General features: G+C 38.1%; 1 protein-coding gene across 2 annotated transcripts in view; it reads right to left on the reverse strand.

Annotated features, from left to right (window-relative positions):
* The window catches only part of MAP3K2 (mitogen-activated protein kinase kinase kinase 2), a 54,609-nt gene extending 39,039 nt beyond the window's left edge, over nucleotides 1-15,570 (reverse strand). For both annotated transcript variants that reach the window (XM_042041380.1, XM_042041378.1), the window contains exon 1: nucleotides 15,477-15,570. The gene's annotated coding sequence lies outside the window, so the exon portion shown is untranslated. The remainder of the gene's footprint in view (nucleotides 1-15,476) is intronic.
* Nucleotides 15,571-15,658: the final 88 nt, after the last annotated feature.

The raw sequence follows: 15,658 nt of genomic DNA on the forward strand, positions 1-15,658 counted from the left end.
CTTCTTTCTTCAGTGGCTTTCTCAATGCAAATGAAACAAAGCCTGAGGACAAGTAAGTCATGCAGACAATGTACCTGCTTCAGACACTCTGAGCTAATTGCCCATTCACACATTTCTATAATAACCACAACACAGTGCCTCTGAGCTACTAAATCAAGGACAAAAAAACCCCAGTGAAGCAAGCAACCTAGCTTAGCCTGATTTTGTAAGGAATTCAGACTAACATAGTAACACTCTACCTACACAGAAAGGTGCTTTACATCTTCAGAGCCCAAGCCTGTTTCAATAGTGGGGGGCAAGAATCTCAAGGACATAAATTCCCTCCACTAAATTTTCACTAAAATAAATGAGTGCAAGGATAAATGGTTACCAACCCTTATACCAAAGCAAAATGACATCATGTGAACTTAAAATAAGAAAGATGCACTGTAATTATTTCAATCCCAGGTAAAGATTAAGTCAGATTTACACTGTATTAGACATGAGCAAGTTAAACCAAAACAACATGAAAACAGTATCTGCTCGCACTGCTATTCAGAGACACTTGTCTATAATAGATGATGCAAAAAGAGCCAAGCAAAAATGAAGACTGAGCTTTCACAGGGGATTTTTCAGACTGTAGAATGGACAATCAGAATACAAAGTAAGACTATGAAATTTTATTTCATAGCAAGAAGAATGAGCCAGATAAAATGGTTTTACTCTAAAAATGTTATTCTTAAACAATCAAATGGTTGGTCTCACACAGCCAGCCTCTTATAAATCACAGCAAGCAAGGCTGACAAAATCTCAAGTGATCACCTAGTCAAATATACCTACTTAACCTTTAACCAAAATAATGTGCAGAACTGCTTATTAAGGTTTTTATTAAAAAAAAAATAAACACAGCATCTGTGAACAAGACAAAGAGTAATACCTAAATCTGAACTTCTGTAGCTATTTTCGTAACTCAAAGCAACTGTTGGCATAAATGACAATAATGACACTACCTAGTGTGACAAGCATAGCAATCAGTATTGTTACAAGACATTAGAAGACCCCTAAAAGAAGGTAACTCCATAGAAATGAACATAAAGAACAGGATTGCATATGGACATACACACAAATGAACACTGGACAAAAAGCCATCCTTTTCAAAGAATATGAAAGCAGCAGCAGTAACACAAAATCATGAATGATAGAAAAAAAGAGAATTGAAGAACGGTAACGAGAAAACGTCTAACAGTAACACATCAGATGTGAGATCAGCTTTAGAAAAACCTGGATCTTTAACATACTCTAATAATACATAAAAAAGGTATTCACAGGGAGAGGAGAGAAGGGAGAAAAAGATTAAACTAATCCAAATCAAAAGCCAATGATACATTGCTAAATTAAGGTAACATTTGCAAAACAAAACAAAAAGTAGGACTCAGTGGGTCAAATTTGGAACATTACAAATTACATTTAACTGGGTGAATTAAATAAAAGAAATATTATTCCTGTCACAGTACTATGGGACCTTTTTAAATTAAAATATACAGCAAGGGAATGAATGGATAAATGCTTCTTAGGAAGTATCTGTTACAATGTTTGATTCCAGCCTTCTTTGCACGCCTCGAGGAATCTTTAGGTCTGAAAGCCAGCAGGGAGAAATCCTGTCTGTCAACAGCATACCAGGAAAGGCATGAGCCACAGAGCAGTAATATTCTCCTCAGTTCTTTCTCTCTCATGTGCCCTCTTCTATTCTGAAGCACTTTCTTCCCCCCTTCATTTATCCCAACTTTGAGGTTAACTGCATTGGACAGGACACACTGAGAGCGCTCACTGAGAGCTGTGCTGTGCTAGGAGAGACTGGCAAAACAGCAGAACCAACCAAGCCCTGCCAGCTGACACCTCAGAGCAAGGAAGACAATCTAGAGCAGCATCTCTCATGACCAGGGAAGTAATTCAGGAATGACGGAGTCCTGTCCTGGACTTGAGGAGCATCAGACAGAAACAGCATTCCCCTCTATTTTTACCTTATAGAACCACAGAATCACTAAGGTTGGAAAAGACCTCCAAGACCATCAACTCTGGAACATCAACCTTTAACTAAACACCACCACATCAACTAAACCAGAGCATTAGGCGTCACATCCCGCCATTTCTTGGACGTTTCCAGGGATGGTGACTCCACCACTTCTCTGGGCAGTCCATTCCAATGCGTGACAACCCTTGTGAGGAAAAAGTTCTTCCTGATGTCCAACCTGAACTTCCCCAGGCACATCCCCTAGGCCATCTCCTCTCTTCCTACTGCTAATTGCTTGGGAGAAGAGGCCGATTCCCACCTTGCTACACGCAGCACCTCACTACATGTTTTTCCATAGTTACCATCATTCAACAGTTCCATCCTGAACAGCTGAACTAAACCCTTCCATCACTAGAATGACTGCTCGACAGGAGAAACATAAACACATCAAATACATTTTCACAGAAAGAACATTTCTGGCTTATTTCCTGCAAAAGTACTTGGATTTATTTTAAAAAGTATTTTAATTCTTGTTTTGATTGTATGTAGCTTATTCAATATACATCCAAACTTTGCCCTGAATTTTCTCACTCTCTTCTAATTAAACCACTTTATTCAGCACCCCAAGCTATTTTAACGTACTCTGCAGAGACCAAACAACCTTAAAGAGTACCAAGAGCCACCAACCTCTATGAGCATGATGGGCTTCATAAAATAATAGCAATCAACTCACTCATAGTTAACACCTTAAAAAAATTTTAATAAAAATATATTAAGGGGTAAAAAACCCCTCAGAAGTCTTTACTGAATTAAGATAGTGAAAGAGCAAGTGGTGATAAAAAACCAGAAAGAAATAGCCAGCATCCATTTTTTGTTCCAGTTTTGAGAAAAAAATCTAGAGGTTAAGTGCAAACCACACCATAGTGTTACTGGAATAGAAATTTCAGCACCAACAAGAACAAAGAGATAAATGCAGTATGTAATAGGCTTCAAATCAAACATTTAAAATTTGTGATCCAGGAATTTTTAAGTCTAACACTCTTCACAAAAGCAGTGGGTTTGTCTTCTGGATCATTCTTGCAAGTATTTGGAAATGCCTGGAAAACAAGAAGATTCTAGCGGATTGTAAATATTGTATAAATAACTGAGAATGATAAAGGAAAGGGTCCAAAAGCTGCCAATTGTTCTTATCACAGCAATCGATAATAAAATACTGCAATACTTAGCTTGGTTTCTACCATAGTAATAAATGCAAAACACAGCAAATGCCTCAATTTCAAGGTTTATTACTACTGCCAAGCAAAATATGTCTTCTTGAAATAATTACAGATTAGTTAACAGAACTAACTGCAGCAATTACCCTACTTAGGTTTTTTCAACATATTTGGTTAAGTATCACATGATATTCGAGTTATTTGCTTTAAAACCTCAAATAAATAACAGGAAATTCAGCTGATAGATTAAAAAAAAAGAGATCCATATTCCTACTTAGCAGAAAACACCAATGAACACGATTCCCACTGCAGGCCCCTGGAGACTGACAATGATCAGGCAGGCAGAATGAGATAGACAAGTTATGGCTTAAGGAAATTACCTGAATCATGTTTGAAAACAGTTGCAGTCCAGCAAAATGTATTTAAATACCATTAAGTGTTTTAAATACATATAATAATTTATTGTGGTTACTCTCCATTTGTTATTGATTAAAAATAACACTAAACACTTTAAAAATGAGATGAACTGCATTTATGGTGCTAAAACTGACAGGACTACCTTCTGAACTTCTATCCTTCCTGTAACCAGGAGGGCACCACTCCCAATTAGAAGCTGTATCTCATGCAAGTTTAAATATTGTGGTTTATTACATTCACTCAGTAATGTTTTTGCATTGAATGCATTTTAACATAAAGACAAGCTTTTAGGAAATTGGAAAAAAAGTTGCAGCTACAAGATTGGACGGTCTCAGCAAGAAACAACTGAGAAGAATTATTAAATCACAATGTGTAACTATCTAATGTAAGTGCAATACAGCATTAAAGAGTCATAGTGGAATCCTTGTGTGCATAAAAATGCAGTGTATGCAGAAGCCATCTTGCTTCTGTACACAACCTACAGGCACAGTGCTCTGTGCAGACGGCAAGTGTGGGATGGCTGAGGCAGCAGAATCTTTGTGGCTGCTACAGAGGTATCAGGTATCTCTATGATGTGCAGACTTGAGATTTCTTACCCTGAAGACTTTTAAAATCTTCCTGGCAGGCAAAAGAAAGTGAATTAATGTCTCACTGAGCCCACAGGAGCATGCAGACTTACCTCACCTAAACAGCTACAGACATGATTCAGTATTTGTTTATTCTATGAAAAGAAAGGTTACTAGCTGTACTCCTTCCAGAGTTCAATTTAATATACAGACAAACAAAAAAGTAACAAAAACCCCCAAACCAATAAAACAGACCAGACTTGCATAAAGAACAACATTTATGGATGGTGCCTTCCCAGTTCTAGGAAGAATAAAACCTTGAAAATCAGTGTGGTCAGTTCTAGCACCCTAAAAGCAGCTCTCACTCAAATTACCTTGAGAATGAGATTTCAGAATTAATTGAAGGATGCAGCATGCCCAGTGACAATAGCAAAACTTCATTCAGATTAAATCTTTAGCTCCTGCTGTTCTATAAACTGTAATTTGACAGTCATGTAACATATATCATCTTGATGAACCATGATCTTGACTTGAAAAACTTACAACGTGCTGGAAGGATGGAGAATGTAAAGCCAGAGTTTTTAAGGCTTGTTCTCATAAAAATGCAAAGCAGCAGTTCAAGATGAGTTAATAGCAAAATTAGGCTTTTGAGATAAATATCTTAACACTTACAGCAATATTCACAAAGAGTAACCGTAGTCTAGGAAAGCTAATCTCTCTACACTTCCTTTACAGTTGATAGGGAGAGATAAGCATAGAGAGTTTCAAGACACTTAAATGCAAGTTTCCTGCTTTGAATGAACCTCTTCTTTCCAAGCAGTATCAAGAGCCGCTATTAGCTAACCCTTCATAGGCCCACTCCATTTCAAGTACACAAAAAAGATAAGACTGTAATTGGCCTCAAACAGAAAGACATCTACTTTCCTCAACAAGATCACTTTCCTCACCTAATTCGAGTTTTACAGAACTTGTCTATTTCCTGTATGTCACTGCCTCTGCAGCAGCCAAAGCACTTGACAACTCATTTCTCAACTTAACTGAAAAATTACTTTGCTGATACATCAAGCAAATCTTTCTTGAAAGTCATTATGCTTTCTCAAGATCTGTTCACGATTTTTAAATTTAAAAATTTTAAATTGAGGAAGGGTCACAGCAGCTGAAACTTGCAGACAGGCACCACAGTGACACCTTGCAAAATATGTTAGCGCTGCCAATTTTGCAACAGAACATACTGGCTGGCTGCAAATTGACTGCCCGTCCTCCTTGCTTATCCAGGACCAGATTTTCTCACAAAGGTATGTCCCATAAAAAGTAAGAGACACAGTTCACTGGGCTACAAATAACCACATCACTGCCTCCAGAGCACTGTGACATCTTGGAAATTTATCAGCAGCATCAGGGTGGAAAGCCTCAGAGCACCACAACACGAAGATCACGTTCCTTACCATAAGCTGGGCTATATGCTAAACAAACTGCTTAGTGCTAGTCACATCATAAAAGTGTTTAAAGCTAACTCAATAATTAAGATAACATTAGAGTGTCCACAAACACACACAGTAAAACACTTCAGTGATGTTTGTAACTTTATCCTAATTTACTATCTTATGTGAACTGAGTAGCTGTATAGAAGGTGTCTCAAACAAAACACATGTATGAAATTTTTAGACTCCAGAATGCCATGAAACATGCACTACAGTGAGTGTCATAATCAGATTCAGGTGCTTCTGTGTCTCCTTCCAAAAATATCAAGTGGTGCTCTCAGCTCAGCACTTCTTGCCACCATTTGGAGCCCTTACGCGGAAGCTGCCATGAGCGGCATCAGTGTTAGCTTTTTCCAAACTTAAAACTAACAAGTCCAAATATTTGGGAAGACGGGCTAAAGGTGTTACAACAAAAACCATTCCTCACTACAAATCCTCACAAATCTGCATGTCCTCTATCCAAGATCCTATAGGAAGGTAACTGTTTGGAGGGGTTTTTGTCCAACAGACAGTTCAGAGCATATATCCTAAAAGAATATAGTTTAGTTCTCATCCTTGTGACAGCATTCGAGATCACCAGTTCAGCCAAAGAACTAACTGTACACAGTACACAAACTTAATCCTACCAGTACTACCAGTATTGATGATTCCACCAACCTTCACTACTCTAAGAATGGAAGACTGTGCTACAACCAGCGACAAACAAATGGATTTTAAGAGTAAACCCGTTACAAACTACTTCTATCAACAATATTCTATGAGCAAAAATAAAGTACATTAGAAAAAAACTGCAGTCTTCCAGTAGAACTGAGTATTGCAAACAACTGGAGCATTTCAACTAATGTACAAGAGCGATGACGTACGAATCACCAGCCAGATATAGCTTTTGAGGACATACAAAAGAAAGCACCTCCAGTAACTAGTTCTATCCTTTTCAGTTAACCTTCCAGTTTTGTGACTGCGATGGGTTGAAATAGAAGCATTTTGGGAAACAAGCCAGATTAATAAACCCACTCTCCATTTCTACACTTAGTTCTAGTATCTATCTTCAGGTACTGAAACTGCAAAGCTTTGTTTTTCTTCAGTATAACAATCTTATTTGACAGAATCTTCCACTCAGAGCAAAACTCAACTATTTCAAAGTTGCAGCAGTTCTGAGTTTTAATCGTGGCTGCAAATCACATCACCACTATTTCAAATCAAGTACCAAAAACCAATTAACACAAGGATACATACGAGCCTTTCTGATTAATATGACCCACCTGGCATTTTGCTGTGACGTCAGTAAGAACAGAATCTAAGCCTCCAAGAACATTTTTGTGCCTTCACCATGAAGACATCTCAGTCCCAATTACTCTCCATCTTCCAAATTTTGCAAGAAATAAAGGAGAAATCCTCCTCAGTGAACAGTCTTTGTTATATACTATCTTACTCATTCCTCAAAGCACAGTTGTTCCTCAAAGCACAGTTCTTCCTGCACACTACTCAAGGCAGTGATACACTGAGGAAATCCAGAGTACAGTAATATAAATATGAATTTTCTCATCTTCTGCTGCCTTGCTGTAATGTTTTCCTACTCCAATGACGCACCAGCACCTGGAGCTTCTGCCTAAAATGCATTTCCTGGCTCACACTCAATTCTTCCTCATTAAGTACTCCACCTGCTCTTCTCATCATAATTCAAATTAGCTTTATACATTCAGTCAGCTCATTTTTTCTATCCTCAAAACAAACATAAAATGGAAAAAAAAAATCTCATAATACACTAACATGGAATATTTAAGTAGATAAGACATTCATGAGCCATGCAGATTTCCAACACAGCATAGAAAAAGCACTCCTGAATCCATCTCTAATTCAAGAATAAAACATGCAACAACAAATAGCTATGAATTGAACCAGGGAGCCCCAGATATGGACAGACTCAGACCTGTCACACTTGGAACTGTACAGAGCTCAATAATACCGCCAAGAAGACAGGTAAGTGTGTAATTAATATACATTAATGGAAACTGAGAAAACCTTGTGCACATGCATAGGTAACACATACTACGCAAAATCCAAATATTCTTTCACACGATTGCGCAGCATTTTTGTAGCAAGCAAGTCTCAATGAGCAGGTCTAAATGGACAAATCTGTAAGCTTTTACCCATATGCAACAGGCACTGTGTTTTAAACTAGATGACTCACAGAGGCCAACACATTAAGACATTGCTAAACTACCAAGTGCACAAACTCGTCACTTTACATTTTTAATAATAATCTTTAGCTCCCTGTGAATCAGAAAAAAATCATAATTCAACTCAAACCCTCATATTAACATTTAAACCAAAATGTAAAAATAGAAACCTAGGTTTGTCAAAACACTCCAGAATCAAATGCAAAGACACAAAGACAACGTATTGTCATAAGGTTTCCTTCTTGAACCTGCCCTAGCACAGCCCTTAGCAGTGGGTACCAAATTACAATGAGATCTATGACGCTTTATTATTACACTTTTACCTCAAGTGATAAAAATATAAGAATCCTAATAAACACAGATAATAAGGTAAGCTAACTACAGACTCAAAAGTTCCAGAGAAAGGATTACTATGTTTGTGCCCACTTCTAACCATCACCTTTAAGACAATTGGTCCACCGCTAAGGTTGCACTTGTGTCAAGAGACTAGTCCTGCTTGTCTACAGTAACTGCTACTGTCCAGCTGAACTTTAGTGACAAGCAGGAGATCTGGAGCCAACAGATGATCCAGCTGAAAAGAGTTATTTTACGTTTTAATTAATAATCAGCCTATCTAACTGGCCTTACATTTCTACAGTATCAATGCCAACACAAAGAAAGGAGCAAGAACTCATGCTGGAATCAACCCTCTTAGCCACTGCACAGATCTGGATCGTTGAAAAAGATTCTCTAAAAGATGACATACATAATGCAGGGATTTCAGGAAATTACACAATATTAAGTGTGACATATAACAAATAAACTACAATAACATGTATATGCATAATTGTGATAGAGCAGGGAAGAGCAGATATGGCTGTTCCAAAAAGAGATCCTCACTTTCAAATCTTGGTGCACTATGTGTACACGCATAAAGAATTGATTTCACTCAGTATCATGGTCTACTTGGATTTATGGTGCTGGAGAAGTCTCACCAAAGGCCTTCTTGAAGTCACAGCATAAGAAAGAATGTCTACCCTTGCATGAATAAATTGGTTAAAATATAGAAGACATAGGACAAACAGTTGTTTTCACAAGGAAGGAAGAGGATGCCAGTGGGCCTCCAGAACAGTGTGTGTTGTTCAACATATTCTAAATTATCCAAGAAACAGGAGCCTTCTGAAATGCCTATTATTTGGGAGAGCAAGAAGAGGACTGACTACAGTAGAGGTGGTGGTCTTTATCAGAGAGAGGACTGAGCAATAAAGCAGGTAATTACCAGCATTGATGAATGAAAGTGATACAAGTTGAGTGGAGAGGCGGAAGGAGAGCAATGGGTCCAACTTGGCATGTAAGAAACCAATGGGCTTTGCACTGAATACTGCCAACACTCAGATATAAAGCCAGCGTTAGGAATTATGAACAGAAAGTGCAAAACAGATCACTGTCTTCACATCTTTAACACCATTAGCATTCCTGAGACCTTCACTTCCAGAAGAGTATGTAGCAAACTAGGAAAAGGTATAATCGAAGGCATAGAATGGGTTCTACAGGGGAAAAGAAATAGGCAAGTTAGGACTCCGGTTTCAACAACATTTGGGTGTGGGGAGAAAGTGACAAAGGGCTACAAAACTGTACAAGGAACAGAGAGATGTATTGTTATAATAGACAAAGAATGTTCACTCTCCTCCAAAAGAAAGGTGGTACCAAAGGAACTCAGTACAACTGTTTAAAAAGTTTTTAAAAAAGAGTAGTTTTAACTAGAACCACTGACGTACCTACAGAATTTCTTACGAAAGGATATTTGGATGCCAGACATTTATTTAGCTGCATGCAAAAAAAGTCTGAGAAAAAAAATCCTAACATTACTAGCTACACAAAAACTACACCAGATTTAGAATCAGCCTTTACTAAAAATAATTAGGGATTGAAAGAATATTCAAGCTAAGTGTGGTTACACTGTTCTCACTCTTCCATAAGCATTCATTCATGCTCATCATTGAGGGAAGAATACTGGATTATCTTTTCTTTGATTCCATCACGGATTAAGATTTTATCTAAAACTTGCCAGACAGTTCACCAGTAGCTTCTTTTGAAAGTCTCATTCAGTATTCATGATAGTGCCGGCATCACAGACACAGAAGCATAACAGCTATTCCATAAAGGAACTTGCGGCAGCAAGGCATTGGTTAATTCAGTCATTAAGAAGTCATTACATTAGCCACCTCATCCCTGCCTGAAGTTACTGTGCTTACTGCTACCAGCAGTGGAAAAAACACTTTTCTAAACCCAGCCGTATACCAAGACAGTTATCATCAAGCCATTATGGAAAAAATAAAACAAAATTCCCATGGAGGTTTGCTATTCAAATTGGTTTTTATTTTTTAAAAAAAGTCTTATGCTGAAAACACACAGTCAGTGTAACAAAAGAACAATTAAATACAGGTTGAACTTTACCAGTTTTCAGCCACTACATTAATAAAATATTTAGGGTGGCAATTCTCATGTTCCTCAATAGAATGCTGTATTTTATTGAGATTTTCCTTTAGAAGTTTAATTTCTGCTTGTGTCAGTATTTTAGCCCTCTGTTCTCTTTTTTTTATTTTTATAAATTTAAACAGCTTGATCTAGATTTTTCCAGTTTTCAAATGTTTGTTCAAAGATGAGACTATAGTTACGTCTGGTAACATGGCATTTAAACTGTTAGCATTTACAGACCTCCTGCCTAAATTATTTTTAAATAATTTTAAGGAGAAGTGAGAGGTATTTAACACTGACTCCTTGAATACTTCTTCCTGCAAGAAACTAGAAAAGGTCTTCATTAATGCTCATTATTGGTGTCCGTTTAATTTTTTGTGAAGAACGCACTTCTGAAAGAATTGCAAAATTTGTCCCCTCTGTGATCTAGCCTCAATAATTATGGATAAAATCATTTACGTAAGTCAGATAAAATGGAGTGAAACCAGGGAACATGCTGAACACATCTGTTTCATAGCTGACTCTGCAATTCTTCCAATAAAGTATGCTTATAGGATAAAAATTTCTTCTGCTACATCACTGGACCATAAGACATCTCAAAATGGCAAAAGGCTTGTTCAGGTACAGTTACGCTGACAGAAGTTACCTCAGCAATATGATTTACTTCAAAAGACAGCACATGCATAAAACAGACCAGTAAGGACACATTTTTGCCAACAGAAGCTGTGTCTAACCCTAGGAGAACTTGTCCTCAATCAAATTTCCTGTTATAGAGCAGGCTTATGTTCAAAAGCCACTGGGATTGCATGTGCTGGTAAAGAGATATGGAAGAGCAGCAAGTGCATACTCTGCTAAGTCTAAAAATGCTTCATAGAAGAAAACTAACCTAAAACAAAGATTGAATTCAATACAGTATAAGGTTATATTCCTTGGAAAGTAACTCTAATACATATATATGAAGAAACAGATAACTGATACAACAAACACTAGTACGAGCTCCTGTGTTAGCAAATGCAGGAGTCAAGAATCTGATGGTGTTGGCAAGAAAAAAAAAAAAGCCCCAACAACAAAACAAAAACAAAACCCAGCCGTACCTGCATGCACACACCCTAGAATGACATTTTAATAAGGCCGTCATGTTACTTCTGCTACTTACAGAGTAACTTAATTACTCTGTTGCTCAAAAACTGTCTGTAGAACTCTGAAAAAGATACAGACAGATCACACAGAGCACAGTAAGAGTGAACAACAAAAACTGTTTGCACAGTTCAGTAAAGTCTGAAATAAAAGGAGACAGAGGAAGTCTTCAGATATGCAAACACTTGGTGAAAAGAGCACAGAAATCATTATCCTGCATGAGTAATATGAGTTGGATGAGAATTAAGTGGCTTAACTAGCACCAAGACAGAGTTAAGTTAAATGTTAAGAGAAGCCTCCTTACAACAATAATAGTCATGTACCAGCTATAAATAGACCAGTGAAGAGGTGTGGTATTCCCCTCTTCTGAGTTTTTTAAGAGAAGATCAGACAAATGTCTGTCACACATGATTTCAGCATATTTCCTTCTGCCTCTGGTGGGGGCTGACCTCATGAAATCCCTTCCCTTCTTACACATCCATCATTTCTTCCTTCATCCAAATGAGAAATGTTCATCAGTGTTATCATACCTGAGCTTCAAAAGTACAGTCTTTCCAATATAAACATCTGAAGCACATGAATTTTATTACATTGCTGTTGCCAGATTGCTAGTGTACTTGGCACAAATCACCGCAGGAAAACAAAAGCAGCATCTTTTACTGCTGCAGATAATCCACAAAAATGGACAAATGATGAATGGAAATACAGAAAGAGAAGCCAGTGAGAAAGATATTGTGAAGGATTCAAAGAAAAAAATGGCTGAAAACAAAGTTACAGCAAAGAAAAAATACTTTAGCCTAAAGAAAATTGTTTTCCTTTCACATGAAAAACTGAGTTAAAGTTTGCTGGTATATCTTTAAAAATATACAATAATTTGAGATACAGAAGTACACCTAAGTAAGACTTCACAGATGGGCCAAAGACATGTCTCTACAGGCCTCCCTGCATTACCAATTCCCAGCTCCCGGTTTTTAAAGGACAGTGCAGATACTTCTGCTTCGGCCTCACTCAAGTAAGTCCAACCTCAAATAACCTCATCAAGCTGGGTGCTAAACTATGCCACGTGTATTTGTGGGTCAAGTATCTCTAGAGCAGTAGTTCCCATTTCCCAAGGAAATCCCTGCAATATCACAATACAGAACTCCATCTTTCCTTTTCTTATTGTCACCAATCTTCCTGCAGCTTCTAAAAGATTACATTTAAGGTGAATATATTAAAACATCCCAGAAAAACCTGCAAATAAGCATGTTTAGTCTAAGAAAATGGGTTTACATACAGCCATAAATTGCATTTGTCATGTTATTAAATCAAGATGTCATGTCAAGAACTAGAAGTGAGAAATGAATCACAACTAACACACTGCATTCTGAACATGTTCCCATGTGTCCAATGTTATTCTGCAAGCTGTGTGCAATTATAGCACGCAAGATCTATTTTGACCTTAGCACTACAAAATACCAAAATATTAAAATAGCAAAAGTAGTATTTATCTCTAAAGAGATTTTTCTTTCTTCCCACAGAAAAATCAGTGTGTTCAATTGAATTCACAGATTTTTTTTTTTTTAATTTAATACTGTGTCAGTTCTACTTCAGAATCTTAAAAGCTTACGTTTAGAAATTAAACTTTCAGGACAGCAAACCTAATAGCTTGCTAATTAGATAAACCTAGAGTCACTAGGCAATATACATACTTACATTAGCTTGTCATGCATATGAAAACACATGACATTTTCTGCAAATGTATTTAAGATATACTTAACTACATCAATCAGTCAAATGTTCATCATTCATTTCTTTTTCTCCCAATAGTCTAAATAAAGGATAATGTTAGTAGTATGAAACATCTAAGAAGTTATTACTAGAAAATACATTCATTACTCCAAACTAAATGGGTACCTCTCCATAGATCAGAACACCCTCAGCTGTGCATTGAAGAAGAGGAGGAACAAATGAAGGAAATCAGTCCATTATCATACTCAGGCTGCATTTTACAAGAAAACTTTGCTTTTAAGCTTAGAGGATGCCCAGTTAGAGAGCCACTGAACAACTTGTCACAAAACCAGATTACATGTAACTCATTACTTTTGGTTTAGTTTGCTGAAGTAAAAAGTCAGCCTGCAGTAAAGAGGACAGAAAAAAATACAAAACTTAAGATTACCAAGATTGCAAAGCTTTTTTCTCCATAGTTCTACATAAATACTTATTATTAATGACAAGGTTTTAAAAAACAGTAATTCTGATTTGTACCCAAATATGAACAACTTCTTTTAGGAAATGATCAGGAAAAAATGTGAAGTAAAAACTGTAACTGTGGCCTAAATTTAGAGCTTGACCAATTTGCTTGTTTTCTCCAGAGACAACTTTATAATAAAACAATCTCTCCTGCATTTAGCATCACTAGGCTTTAATCCCACAAGCCTGGCACTGACTAGCTCTCCCAACAATCATAGCAAAGAACCACTGACACATCTATGACCAAAATCGAAATGTTATTCATTTTTACCATAAATTAGTTTTATCAACATAAAGCAAAAACAAAACAAAAAAGCTTGACTACTGATACTAAACAACATAATGCTCATTTCACCACATTAATAAATTCTGTCGCAGCTCTCTACCTAATAACATTTACTATAAAAACTCCTAAGATTACCAAGCTATCTTGAAAAAAAAGGTTCTTCTGACTATTTAGAAATCTCAGCAAGCCAAGGTAAGCAATGCAAAAGCATCTGTTTTCTTCACCTTAGTCTTCTATTAGTGCCAGGTAAACCACCTGTTCAAACACCAACACAGAGTTCATCAAACCAAACTCTACACAGATTTTTCTTCTCAAGCAATGAGTCAATCTGACAAACGTTATCTTCCTATTCTGCTTTATCAACATACAAAAAAGCCTTGGGGAAAAAAATTAACTATATACACCTTCACTACCTGAATCAAATCTGGGTTCAATATATATTGGTGGCAGTCGTAATAGAACACAGAGTAAAGGAAACAGCAATTATAGCAAGTTTTGGTTTTCAAACAGATTTCTAAGGAAACCAGTTAATTACACAGTCACTGTAAGGAAAGGTATAGGTGAAAGCAGGAAAAAATAGCAATGAAAAAAATTTATGCTAAGGTTTTTCAGTGTGGCATTAATACTAGCTCACCAATGTCCCTCCCCTTAAAAATATGCACAGGGAACTCCATAAGAAAGAACACTTTCTAGGGTTTTCCATTAGTAAGTGCTTTGCCACGAGAGAACCCAGGGATGTTGTACAAGACAAGCCTATAGACATTCACTCTGCTAATATGTCTCTGCCATACACACAGCAATGCAATTCCGAAGGCCTCTAACGCTCTGCAACGTGCTGCATTGTTTAAAGAAACGTTATAGTTAAGAGACATTTTCTGCACGGACTAGAAATCCCCCTTATTTCAAGGCAGAATTCTATTATCTTTTACCACCTTCTTAGAGGACACTTCATGATACAACACATCTTAGAAGTGCTCAGCTAATTTAGCGCTTTGATCTTCAGTAATGCCACAGCCAAAAACTAAAACCAGATTTATGAAGCAAGAGAAACCAAGGGGGAAAAAAAACCCAAAACAACAACAACAAAAACCCCAACCTTGCTAGTGCTGCAATGCACTTCAAAAGCGACACGGGAATAAATAATCCGACGTTCACTTTTTCCCCTGACAAAAACATCTCGCAGAATCTGACCTACATACCCAATTCATAGCACTACCACTGCAGAGCAATTCAAAGACGACAAACCACAGCATCAGCGAGCAATCACGGGAAGATTCAGGGTGACATAGAAAAATACTCGTAAGGCACGTAGAACACTTAAGATACTGCAGCGGCAATAGAAGTAACATTAACGTGTGTCTCCCGGCACCGCAAACAACTACATCACCGCGTAGCTCCACCTGCACCGGGCCGGGTTCGTGCTATCCCCAGCCCGGGCACCTCCGAGACGCCGGGGCCGCCCCAAGGCCCCCGAAGACGCCCGGGCAAACCCGCCCCGGGGTTCCCACGCACCGACCTGTGTCACGGCGGAGGCCGGGCGGCCGCCGGGGACCCCCCGCGCTGCCCGGCGGCGGCGGGCGCAGCCCCGGCTGGGCGGGCGGCGCGGAGGGACCGGCCAGGATTCCGGAGCGGAGCCCACCCCCCCCGGGGGAGGGGGGGAAGGGGCCCGGGGCCTGCCCGCGCCGGGGCACGGCGGGG

Source organism: Corvus kubaryi, unplaced genomic scaffold, assembly GCF_017639235.1.
Source record: "Corvus kubaryi isolate FWS band 111438036 unplaced genomic scaffold, C.kubaryi_AGA036_p1.0 37396, whole genome shotgun sequence".
Classification (NCBI taxonomy): Eukaryota; Metazoa; Chordata; class Aves; order Passeriformes; family Corvidae; genus Corvus; species Corvus kubaryi.